Source organism: Apium graveolens, chromosome 2 (assembly GCF_009905375.1).
Source record: "Apium graveolens cultivar Ventura chromosome 2, ASM990537v1, whole genome shotgun sequence".
NCBI classification, from domain to species: Eukaryota; Viridiplantae; Streptophyta; class Magnoliopsida; order Apiales; family Apiaceae; genus Apium; species Apium graveolens.
In genome coordinates, this window is record NC_133648.1 from 207471291 (window position 1) to 207484727 (window position 13437).

Here is a 13437-nt window from a genome sequence, read left to right on the forward strand (position 1 = left end):
ATAGTGCTCCCGACCGACCAGATCACAAATTGAGGGCTTTTGGCCAACTAGGAGCCTCCGTAGCATAGCCAACACGACCACAATTGGCTTCTGTAGTGCTCCCAGCCGACCAACCCAAAAATTGAGGCCTTTTGGCCAACCAAGATGGTCACAATGTTCTTCCGTAGTGCTCCCAGCTGACCAGCCCATAAATTGAGGCCTTTTGGCCAACTAAGAGTCTCCGTAACAGAGCCAAGTTGATCACGATTTGCTTTCGTAGTGCTCCTGGACGACCAGCCCACAAATTGAGGCCTTTTGGCCAACCAGGAGCCTCCGTAGCAAAGCCAAAACAACCACAAAATTCTTCTGTAGTGCTCCCAGACAAAAATCCCACAAATTGAGACCTTTTGGCAAATCAGGAGCCTCCTAAGTAAATCCAAGATGGCCACAATTTGCTTCTGTAGTGGTCCAAGCTGATCAGCCCATAAATTGAGGCCTTGTGGCCAACCAGGAGCCTCCATAGCAGAGCCAAGATGACAAAGATTTGCTTTCGTAGTGCTCCCGTCTGACCATCCCATAAATTAAGGCCTTTTTTCCGACCAGGAGCCTCCGTACCAGTGCTAAGACGTCAACAATTTGCTTCCATACTGCTCCCGGCCGACCAGACTATATATTGAGGTCTTTTGGCCAACCAGGAGCTTTCGTAGCAGAGCTAAGACAGCCACGATTTGCTTTCGTAGTGCTCCCGACCGACCAACTCATAAATGGAGCCTTTTGGCCAACAAGGAGCTTTCGTAGTGGAGCGAAGACGGCGACAATTTGCCTCTGTAGTGGCCCTGGCCAACCAGCCAATATTTGGAAGGCATATGGTCAATGAGGAGCTTCCATAGCAGAGCCAAAAGGGCCATAATTTGCTTCTGTAGTGCTCCCGGCCGACCAGCCCACAAATTGAGGGACTTTGGCCAACCATGAGCCTTTGTAGCATAGCCAAGACGACCACAATTTGCTTCCGTAATGCGTGTGGCTGACCAGCCCACAAATTCAAGCCTTTTGGCCAACCAGGAGCCTCCATAGCAGAGCCAATACGGCGAAAATTTGCTTCCGTAGTGCTCCCAGCCGACCAGCCCATAAATTAAGGCCATTTAGCCAACTAGTTGCCTCCGTAGCAGAGCCAAGACAGCCACAATTTGCTTTCGTAGTGCTCCCGATCGACCAGCCTATAAATTGTATCCTTTTGGCAAACTAGGAGCCTCAGTAGCGGAGCCAAGATGACAAAAATATGCCTTCATAGTGGCCCTGGCCCATCAGCCAACATTTGGAGAGCATATGGCCAACCAGGAGCTTCCGCGGTAGAGCCAAAATGACCATAATTTGCTTCCGTAGTACTCTCGGCCGACCAGCCCAGAAATTGAGGCCTTTTGGCCAACCTGGAGCCTCCGTAGTAGAGCCAAAACGGCCATAATTTTCTGTCGTAGTGCTCTCAGCCGACCAGCCTATAAGTTGAGACCATTAGGACATGCAGGAGGCTCCATAGCAGAGCCAAGATGACCATGATTTTCTTTCGTAGTACTCCCGGTCGACCAACCCATAAATTGAGGCCTTTTGGCCAACCAGGAGCCTCTATAGCAGAGCCAAGATGACCATGATTTGCTTCTGTAGTGCTTCCAGCCGACCTGCGCATAAATTGAGGCCTTTTGGCCAACCAGGAGCCTCCGAAGTAGAGCCAAGATGACCATAATTTGCTTCCTTAGTGCCCCCAGCCGACCAGCCCATAAATTGAGGTCTTTTGGCCAACCAGGAGCCTCCGTAGCAAAGCCAAGATGACCAAGATTTTCTTTCGTAGTGCTCCCGACCGACCAGCCCACAAATTGAGGCTTTTTGGCCAACCAGGAGCCTCGTTAGCAGAGCAAAGACGACCACGATTTGCTTTCGTAGTGCTCCCAACCGACCAGCCCACAAATTGAGGCCTTTTGGCCAACCAGGAACCTCTATAGGAGAGCCAAGACGACCACAATTTGCTTTCTAAGAAAATCCAACACGAGCATAATTTCCTTCTATAGTGCTCCCAGCTGACCATCCTATAAATTGAGGCCTTTTGGCCAACCAGGAGCCTCTGCAGTGGAGCCAAGATGACCACAATTTGCCTCCGTAGTGGCCCTGGCCGACCAACCAACATTTAGAGGGCATATGGCCAACCAGGAGCCTCCATAGCAGAGCCAAGACTACTACAATTTACTTCTGTAGTGCTCTCATCTGACCAACCGACAAGTTAAGGTTTTTTGGCCGACAAGGAGCCTCCGTAGCAGAGCCAAGAAGGCCACAATTTGCTTCCGTAGTGCTCCCGGCCGACCAGACTACAAATTGAGGCCTTTTGGCCAACCATGAGCTTCCATAACAGAGCCAAGACAGCCACGATTTGCTTTTGTAGTGCTCCCGGCCGACCAACTCACAAATTGAGGCCTTTTGCCAACAAGAAGCTTCCGTAGTGGAGCGAAGACATTGACAATTTACATCGGTGGAGGCCCTGGCAGACCAACAAATATTTGGAGGGCAATTGGCCGATGAAAAGCCTCCATTGCAGAGCCGAAACGGCCACAATTTGCTTCTGTAGTGCTCCCGGCCGACCAGCCCACAAATTGAGGGATTTTGGCCAACCAGGAGCCTTCATAGCATAGCCAAGACAACCACAATTTGCTTCCGTAGTGCTTATGGCTGACCAGCCCACAAATTCAGGCCTTTTGGCCAACCAGTAGCCTCCATATCAGAGCCAATACCACCAAAATTTGCTTCCCTAGTGCTCCCAGCCGACCAGCCCACAAATTGAGGCCTTTTAGCCAACTAGTTACCTCTGTAGCAGAGCCAAGACAGCCACAATTCACTTTTGTAGTGCTCCCGATCAACCAGCCTACAAATTATGGCCTTTTGGCCAACTAGGAGCCTCGGTAGCGGAGCCAAGATGACTAAAATTTTGCTCCATAGTGGGCCTGGCCGACCAGCCAACATTTGGAGGGCATATGGCCAACCAGGAGCTTCCGCAGCAGAGCCAAGATGGCCACAATTTGCTTCTTTAGTACTCTCGGCCGACCAGCCCACAAATTGAGCCCTTTTGGCCAACCATGAGCCTCCATAGTAGAGCCAAAATGGCAACAATTTTCTTCCGTAGTGCTCCCAAACGACCAGCCCATAAATTGAGAACTTTAGGACAACTAGGAGGCTCCATAGCAGAGCCAAGAAGACCACGATTTCTTTCGTAGTACTCCCCGTCGACCAACCCACATATTGAGGCCTTTTGGCCGAATAGGAGCCTCTGTAGTAGAGCCAAGATGACCATGATTTACTTCTGTAGCAGAGCCAACACGGCCACAATTTGCTTCTGTAGTTCTTCCCGCCGACCAGCCCACAAATTTAGGCCTTTTGGCCAACCAGGAGCCTCCGAAGTAGAGCCAAGACGACCACAATTTGCTTCCTTAGTGCTCCCAGCCGACCAGCCCATAAATTGAGGTCTTTTGGCCAACCAGGAGCCTCCGTAGCAAAGCCAAGATGACCAAGATTTGCTTTCGTAGTGCTCCCGGTCGACCAACCCACAAATTGAGGCCTTTTGGCCAAACCGGGAGCCTCCTTAGCAGAGCCAACACGACCACGATTTGCTTTCGTAGTGGTCCTAACCGACCAGCCCACAAATTGAGGCCTTTTGGTGAATCAGGAGCCTCTGTAGCAAACCGAAGATGACCAAAATTTTCTTTCTAAGCAAATCCAACACTGTAATAATTTGCTTCTGTAGTGCTCACAGCCGATCAACCCACAAATTGAGGCATTTTAGCCAACCAGGAGCCTCAGCAGCGGAGCCCCGATGACCACAATTTGCCTCCGTAGTGGCCCTGGCCGACCAGCCAACATTTAGAGGGCATATGGCCAGCCAGGAGCCTCCATAGTAGAGCCAAGACTGCCATAATTTTCTTCCGTAGTGCTCTCAGCTGACCCACCCACAACTTAATGTTTTCTGGCCAACAAGGAGCCACCGAAGCAGATCCAAGACGGCCACAATTTGCTTCCGTAGTGCTCCTAACCGATCAGACTACGAATTGAGGCCTTTTGACCAACCAGGAGCTTCCATAGCAGAGCAAAGACGGCAACGATTTGCTTTCATAGTGCTCCCGGCCGACCAACTCACAAATTGAGGCCTTTTGGCCAACATGGAGCTTCCGTAGTGGAGTGAAGACGGCGAAAATTTGCCTCCGTAGAGGCCCTCGGGGACCAGCGAACATTTGGAGGGCATATGGCCGATGAGGAGCCTCTATAGCAGCGCCAAAAGGGCCACAATATGCTTCCGTAGTGCTCCCGGCCGACGAGCCCACAAATTGAGGTATTTTGGCCAATTAGAAGCCTCCATAGCATAGCCAAGATGACCACAATTTGCTTCCGTAGTGCTTGTGGCTGACCAACCCATAAATTCAGGCCTTTTGGCCAACCGGAGCCTCCATAGTAGAGCCAATACGGCCAAAATTTGCTTCCGTAGTGCTCCCGGCCGACCAACCCAAAAATTGAGGCCTTTTCACCAACTAGTTGCCTCTGTAGAAGAGCCAAGACAGCCATAATTTGCTTTCGTAGTGCTCCCGCTCGACTAGCCTACAAATTGTGGCCTTTTGGCCAACTAAGAGCCTCAGCAACGGAGCCAAGATGATTAAATTTGCCTCCGTAGTGGCCCTGGCCGACCATCCAACATTTGGAGGGCATATGGCCAACCAGGAGCTTCCGCAGCAGAGCCAAGACGGCCATAATTTGATTCCGTAGTACTCACGGCCGACCAGCAGACAAATTGAGGCCTTTTGGCCAACTAGGAGCCTCCGTAGTACAGCCAAAACGGCCACAATTTTCTTCCGTAATACTCCCAGCCGACAAGCCCATAAGTTGAGACCTTTAGGACGACCAGGAGGCTCCATAGCAGAGCCAAGACAACCACAATATTCTTTCGTAGTACTCCCGGCCGACCAACCCACAAATTGAGGCCTTTTGGCCGACGAGGAGCCTCTGTAGCAGAGCTAATATGACCACGGTTTGCTTTTGTAGTAGAGCCAACACGACCACAAATTGCTTATGTAGTGCTTCCAGCCGACCAGCCCACAAATTGAGGCCTTTTGGCCAAACAGGAGCCTCCAAACTAGAGCCAAGATGACAATAATTTGCTTCCTTAATGCTCCCAGCCGACCATCCCATAAATTGAGGTCTTTTGGCCAACCAGGAACCTCCTTAGCAAAGCCAAGATGACCAAGCTTTGCTTTTGTAGTGCTCCCGGCCGACTAGCCCTCAAATTGAGGCCTTTTGGCCAACTAGGAGGCTCCTTAGAAGAGCCAAGATGACCACGATTTGCTTTTATAGTGCTCCCAACTAACCAGCCCACAAATTTGCTTCTGTAGTGCTCCCAGCTTACCAGCAAACAAATTGAGACCTTTTGGCCAACCAGGAGCCTCTGAAGTAGAGCCAAGACGGCCATAATTTGCTTCCGTAGTGATCCCAGCCCACCAGCTCATAAATTGAGGCTTTTTGGCCAACTAAGAGCCTCCATAGCAAAGCTAAGATGACCACGATTTGCTTTTATAGTGCTCCCGGCAGACAGCCCATAAATTTAGGCCTTTTGGCCAACCAGGAGCCTCCTTAGCAAAGCCAAGATGTCCATAATTTGCTTCTGTAGTGCTCCCGGCCGACCAGACCACAAATAAAGGCGTTTTGGCCAATGAGGAGCCTCTGTAGCATAGCCAACATAGCCACAATTAGCTTCTGTAGTGCTATCAGCCGACCAGCCAAAACATTAAGGCCTTTGGCCAACCAAGAGCCTCGAAGTAGAGCCAAGACGACTAAAATTTGCTTCTGTAATGCTCCCAGCCGACCAACCCATAAATTGAGGCATTTTGGCCTACTAGGAACCTCCGTAGCAGAGCCAAGATGATCATGATTTACTTTCATAGTGCTCCCGGCCGACCAGCCCACAAATTGAGGCCCTTTGGCCAACCAGGAGCCTCCATACCAGAGCCAAGATGACCACAATTTGCTTTTGTAGAAGAGCCAACACGACCACAATATGCTTCTGTAGTGCTTCCAGCCGACCAGCCCATAAATTATTGCCTTTTCGCCAACCAGGAGCCTCCGAAGTAGAGCCAAGACGGCCACAATTTGCTTCCGTACTGCTCCCAGCTGACCAGCCTATAAATTGAGGTCTTTTAGCCAACCAGGAGCCTCCGTAGCAAAGAGAAGATGACAAAGATTTGCTTTCATAGAGCTCTCGGCCTACCAGCCCACAAATTGAGGCCTTTTGGCCCACCAGGAGCCTCGTTAGCAGAGCCAAGATGACCATAATTTTCTTTCATAGTGCTCCCGGCCGACCAGCCCACAAATTATGGCCTTTTGGCCAGCAGGAGCCTCCGTAGTACAGCGAAGATGACCACGATTTGCTCTCTAAACAAAGCCAACTCGGCCACAATTTGCTTCTATAGTGCTCCTAGCCGATCAGCCCACAAATTTAGGCCTTTTGGCCGACCAGGAGCCTCTAAAGTAGAGCCAAGACAACCATAATTTGCTTCGGTAGTGCTCCCAGCCCACCAGCCCATAAATTGAGGCCTTTTGTCCAACCAGGAGTCTCAATAGCAAAGCCAAGATGACCACAATTTGCTTTCGTAGTGCTCCCGGCCGACCAGCCCACAAATTGAGGCCTTTTGGCTGACCAAGAGCCTCCGTAGCAGAGCCAAGAAGACCATAATTTGCTTCCGTAGTGCTTCCAGCTGATCAGACCATAAATTAAGTCCTTTTGGCCAATGAGGAACCTCCGTAGCATAGCCAACATAGCCACAATTAGCTTATATACTTCTACCAGCCGACCAAGCAAAAAATTGAGGCCTTTTGGCCAACCAGGAGCCTCCGAAGTAGAGCCAAGACGACCACAATTTGCTTCCGTAGTGCTTCCAGCCGAACAACCCATAAATTGAAGCCTTTTGGCCAACGAGGAACCTCCGTAGCAGAGCCAAGATGACCATGATTTGCTTTCGTAGTGCTCCCGGCTGACCAGCCCATAAATTGAGGCCTTTTAGCGGACCGGGAGCCTCCATAGCAAAGCCAAGATGACCACAATTTGCTTTCATAGTGCTCCCGACCAACCACCAAAAAATTGAGGCCTTTTGGCCAACCAGGAGCCTCCGAAGTAGAGCCAAGACAACCACAATTTGCTTCCGTAGTGCTCCAAACCGACCAACCCATAAATTGAGGCATTTTGGCCAACCAGGAACCTCCGTAGCAGAGCCAAGACGGCCATAATTTGCTTCCGTAGTGATCTCGGTTGACCAGCCCACAAATTGAGGCCTTTTGGCCAACCAGGAGCCTCCGTAGCAGAGCCAAGACGACCATAATTTGCTTCTGTAGTGATTTCGGCTAACCAACCCACAAATTGAGGTTTTTTGGCCAACCGAAGCCTCCGTAGTTGAGCCAAGATGGCCACAATCTGCTTCTATAGTGCTCTCGGCCGACCAACCCAGAAATTGAGGCCTTTTGGCCAACCAGGAGCGTCGTTAGCAGAGCCAAGACGGCCATAATTTTCTTTCGTAGTGCTCCTGACCGACCAACCCACAAATTGTGGCCTTTTGGCCAACCAGGAGACTCCGTAGTAGAGACAAGATGACCAAGGTTTTCTCTCTAAGCATAGCCAACAGGGCCATAATTTGCTTCTGTAGTGTTCCCAGCCGACCATCCCACAAATTGAGGCCTTTAGGCCAACCAGGAGCCTCTGAAGTAGAGCCAAGACGGCCACAATTTGCTTCCATAGTGCTCCCAGCCTATCAGACAATAAATTGAGGCCTTTTAGCCAACCAGGAGCTTCTATAGCAAAGCTAAGATTGCCACGATTTGCTTTCATAGTGCTCCCGGCCGACCAACCCACAAATTGAGGCCTTTTGGCCAACCTGGAGCCTCCGTAGCAGAGCCAAGATGGCCATAATTTGCTTCAGTAGTCCTACCGGATGACCAGACCACAAATTAAAGCCTTTTGGCCAATGAGGAGCCTCCTTAGTATAGCCAACATAGCCACAATTTGCTTCTGTAGTCCTCCCAGCCGACCAGCCAAAATATTGAGGCCTTTTGGCCAACGAGGAGCCTCCGAAGTAGAGCAAAGATGGCCACAATTTGCTTCCGTAGTGCTCCAGCCAACCAACCCTAAATTGAGGCCTTTTGTCCAACCAGGAACCTCCGTAGCAGAGCTAAGATGACCACAATTTGCTTTCATAGTGCTTCCGGCTAACCAACCCATAAATTGAGGACTGTTAGCCAACCATGAGCCTCCGTAGCAGAGCCAAGATGACCACGATTTGCTTTTATAGTGCTCCCGACCGACCACCAAAAAATTGAGGCCTTTTCGCCAACCAGGAGCATCCGAAGTAGAGCCAAGACGATCACAATTTGCTTCCTTAGTGCTCCCAGCCGACCAACCCATAAATTCAAGCCTTTTGGCCAACCAGGAACCTCCGTAGCAGAGCCAAGACGACCACAATTTGCTTCCGTAGTGATCTCGGTCGACCAGCCCACAAATTGAGGCCTTTTGGCCAACCAGGAGCCTCTATAGCATAGCCAATATAGCCAAAATTTGTTTTCGTAGTGCTCCCAGCCGACCAGCCCACAAATTTAGGCCTTTTGCCCAACCAGTTGCCTCCGTAGTAGAGCCAAGATGGCCACGATTTGCTTTCATAGTGCTCCCGACCGACCAGCCTACAAATTGTGGCCTTTTGGCCAATCAGGTTCCTCTGTAGAAGAGCCAAGATGACCACAATTTGCCTCCTTAGTGGCCCTGGTCGACCAGCTAACATTTTGGAGGGCATTTTGCCAACCAGGAGCCAACGCAGCAGAGCCAAAATGGCCACAATTTGCTTCTGCAGTACTCCAGGCCGACCACCTCACAAATTGAAGCCTTTTGTCCATCCAGGAGCCTCCATAGCATAGCCAAGATGGCCACAATTTGCATCTGTAGTGCTCCCGGCCAACCAGCCCACAAATTGAGGCCTTTTAGCCAACTAGGAGCCTCCGTAGTAAAGCCAAGACGGCCACAGTTTTCTTTTGTAGTGCTCCCAGCCAACCGGCCCATAACTTGAGGCCTTTAGGCCAACTAGGAGCCTCAATAGCAGAGCCAAGACTACCACAATTTGCTTCTTTAGTGCTCTCAGCTGACCAACCCACAAGCTAAGGTTTTTTGGCCAATAAGGAGCCTCTGTAGGAGAGCCAAGACGGCCACAATTTGCTTCTATAGTGCTCTCAACCGACTAACCCATAAATTGAGGCCTTTTGGCCTACCAGGAGCCTCCGTAGTAGAGCCAAGAAGGCCATAATTTGCTTTCGTAGTGCTACCGGCCGACCAGACCACAAATTGAGGTCTTTTGGCCAATAAGGACCCTCCGTAGCATAGCCAACACGACCACAATTTGCTTATGTAGTGCTCCTAGACGACCATCCCATAAATTGAGGCATTTTGGCCAACTAGGAGCCTTCGAAGGAGTGCGAAGACGACCATAATTTGCTTCCTTAGTGCTCCCAGCCGACCAGCCCATAAATTGAGGCTTTTGGCCAACCAAGAGCCTCCGTAGCAGAGCCACGACGGCCACAATTTGCTTCTGTAGTGCTCTCAGCCGACCAACCCACAAATTGAGGCCTTTTGTCCAACCAGGAGCATCTGTAACAGAGCCAAGATGACCACAATTTGCTTTCGTAGTGCTTCCGGCTGACCAACCCATAAATTGAGGACTTTTAGCCAACCAGGAGCCTCCATAGCAGAGCCAAGATGACCACGATTTGCTTTCATAGTGCTCCCGACCGACCATCAAAAAATTGAGGCCTTTTGGCCAACCAGGAGCCTCCGAAGTAGAGCCAAGACGATCACAATTTGCTTCCGTAGTGCTCCCAGTTGACCAACCCATAAATTGAAGCCTTTTGGCCAACCAGGAGCCTCCAAAGTAGAGCCAAGACGATCACAATTTGCTTCTGTAGTGCTCCCAGTCGACCAACCCACAAATTGAGGCCTTTTGGCCAACCAGGAGCCTCTATAGCATAGCCAATATAGCCAAAATTTGCTTCCGTAGTGCTCCCGGCCGACCAGCCCACAAATTGAGGCCTTTTGGCCAACCAGTTGCCTCTGTAGCAGAGCCAAGACGGCCACAATTTGCTTTCGTAGTGCTCCCGACCGACCAGCCTAAAATTGAGGCCTTTTGGCCAATCAGGTTCCTCTGTAGAAGAGCCAAGATGACCACAATTTGCCTCCTTAGTGGCCCTGGTCGACCAGCCAACATTTGGAGGGCATATGGCCAACCAGGAGCCTACGCAGCAAAGCCAAAACGACCACAATTTGCTACCGCAGTACACCCGGCCGACCAGCTCATAAATTAAAGCCTTTTGTCCATCCAGAAGCGTCCATAGCATAGCCAAGATGGCCACAATTTGCTTCTGTAGTGCTCCCGGCCAACCAGCCCACAAATTGAGGCCTTTTAGCCAACTAGGAGCCTCCGTAGTAGAGTCAAGACGGCCACAATTTTCTTTTGTAGTGCTCCCAGCCGACCAGCCCATAACTGGAGGCCTTTAGGCCAACTAGGAGCCTCCATAGCAGAGCCAAGACTACCACAATTTGATTCTGTAGTGCTCTCAGCTGACTAACCCACAAGCTAAGGTTTTTTGGCCAATAAGGAGCCTCTGTAGGAGAGCCACGACGGTCGCAATTTTCTTCTATAGTGCTCTCAACCGACCAACCCACAAATTGAGGCCTTTTGGCCAACAAGGAGCCTCCGTAGCAGAGCCAAGAAGGCCATAATTTGCATTCGTAGTGCTACCGGCCGACCAGACGATAAATTGAGGCCTTTTGGCAAATAAGGAGCCTCCGTAGCATAGCCAACATGAGCACAATTTGCTTATGTAGTGCTCCTAGCCGATCATCCCATAAATTGAGGCCTTTTGGCCAACCAGGAGCCTCCGAAGGAGTGCGACGATGACCATAATTTGCTTCTTTAGTTCTCCCAGCCAACCAGCTCATAAATTGAGGCCTTTTGGCCAACCAAGAGCCTTCGTAGCAGAGCCACGACGGCCACAATTTGCTTCTGTAGTGCTCTCAGCCGACCAACCCACAAATTGAGGCCTTTTGTCCAACCAGGAGCATCCGTAATAGAGCCAAGATGACCACAATTTGCTTTCATAGTGCTTTCGGCTGACCAACCCGTAAATTGAGGACTTTTAGCCAACCAGGAGCCTCCGTAGCAGATCCAAGATGACCACGATTTGCTTTCATAGTGCTCCCGACCGACCATCAAAAAATTGAGACCTTTTGGCCAACCAGGAGCCTCCGAAGTAGAGCCAAGATGATCACAATTTGCTTCTGTAGTGCTCCCAGCCGACCAACCCATAAATTGAAGCCTTTTGGCCAACCAGGAACCTCCATAGTAGAGCCAAGACGGCCACAATTTGCTTTCGTAGTGATCTCGGTCGACCAGCACACAAATTGAGGCCTTTTGGCCAACCAGGAGCCTCTATAGCATAGCCAATATAGCCAAAATTTGCTTCCGTAGTGCTCCCGGCCGACCAGCCCACAAATTGAGGCCTTTTGGCCAACCAATTGCCTCTGTAGCAGAGCCAAGACGGCCACGATTTGCTTTTGTAGTGCTCCCGACCGACCAACCTATAAATTGAGGCCTTTTGGTCAATCAGGTTCCTCTGTAGAAGAGCCAAGATGATCACAATTTGCCTCCTTAGTGGCCCTGGTCGACCAGCCAACATTTGGAAGGCATATGGCCAACCAGGAGCCTATGCACCATAGCCAAGATGGCCACAATTTGCTTCTGTAGTGCTCCCGGCCAACCAGCCCACAAATTGAGGCCTTTTAGCCAACTAGGAGCCTCCGTAGTAGAGCCAAGACGGCCACAATTTTCTTTTGTAGTGCTCCCAACCGACCAGCCCATAACTTGAGGCCTTTAGGCCAACTAGGAGCCTCCATAGCAGAGCCAAGACTACCATAATTTGCTTCTGTAGTGCTCTCAGCTGACCAACCCACAAGCTAAGGTTTTTTGGCCAATAAGGAGCCTCTGTAGGAGAGCCAAGACGACCACAATTTGCTTCTGTAGTGCTCTCAACCGACCAACCCACAAATTGAGGCCTTTTGGCCAACCAGGAGCCTCCGTAGCAGAGCCAAGAAGGCCATAATTTGCTTTCGTAGTGCTACCGGCTGACCAGACCACAAATTGAGGCCTTTTGGCCAATAAGGAGCCTCCGTAGCATAGCCAACACGACCACAATTTGCTTATGTAGTGCTCCTAGCCAACCATCCCATAAATTAAGGCCTTTTGGCCAACCAGGAGCCTCCGAAGGAGTGCGAAGACGACCATAATTTGCTTCCTTAGTGCTCCCAACCAACCAGCCCATAAATTGAGGCCTTTTGGCCAACCAAGAGCCTTCGTAACAGAGCCACGACGGCCACAATTTGCTTCTGTAGTGCTCTCAGCCCACCAACCCATAAATTGATGCCTTTTGTCCAACCAGGAGCATCCATAACAGAGCCAAGATGACCACAATTTGCTTTCGTAGTGCTTTCGGCTGACCAACCCATAAATTGAGGACTTTTAGCCAACCAGGAGCCTCCGTAGCAGAGCCAAGATGACCACGATTTGCTTTCATAGTGCTCCCGACCGACCATCAAAAAATTGAGGCCTTTTGGCCAACCAGGAGCCTCCGAAGTAGAGCCAAGATGATCACAATTTGCTTCCGTAGTGCTCCCAGCCGACCAACCCATAAATTGAAGCCTTTTGGCCAACCAGGAACCTCCGTAGCAGAGCCAAGACGGCCACAATTTGCTTCCGTAGTGATCTCGGTCGACCAGCACACAAATTGAAGCCTTTTGGCCAACCAGGAGCCTCTATAGCATAGCCAATATAGCCAAAATTTTCTTCCGTAGTGCTCCCGGCCGACCAGCCCACAAATTGAGGCCTTTTGGCCAACCAATTGCCTCTCTAGCACAGCCAAGACGGCCACGACTTGCTTTCGTAGTGCTCCCGACCGACCAACCTACAAATTGAGGCCTTTTGTCCAATCAGGTTCCTCTATAGAAGAGCCAAGATGACCACAATTTGCCTCCTTAGTGGCCCTGGTCGACCAGCCATCATTTGGAGGGCATATGGCCAACCAGGAGACTACGCAGCATAGTCAATATGGCCACAATTTGCTTTTGTAGTGCTCCCGGCCAACAAGCCCACAAATTGAGGCCTTTTAGCCAACTAGGAGTCTCCGTAGTAGAGCCAAGACGGCCACAATTTTCTTTTGTAGTGCTCCCAGCCGACCAACCCATAACATGAGGCCTTTAGGCCAACTAGAAGCCTCTATAGCAGAGCCAGACTACCACAATTTGATTCTGTAGTGCTCTCAGCTGACTAACCCACAAGCTAAGGTTTTTTGGCCAATAAG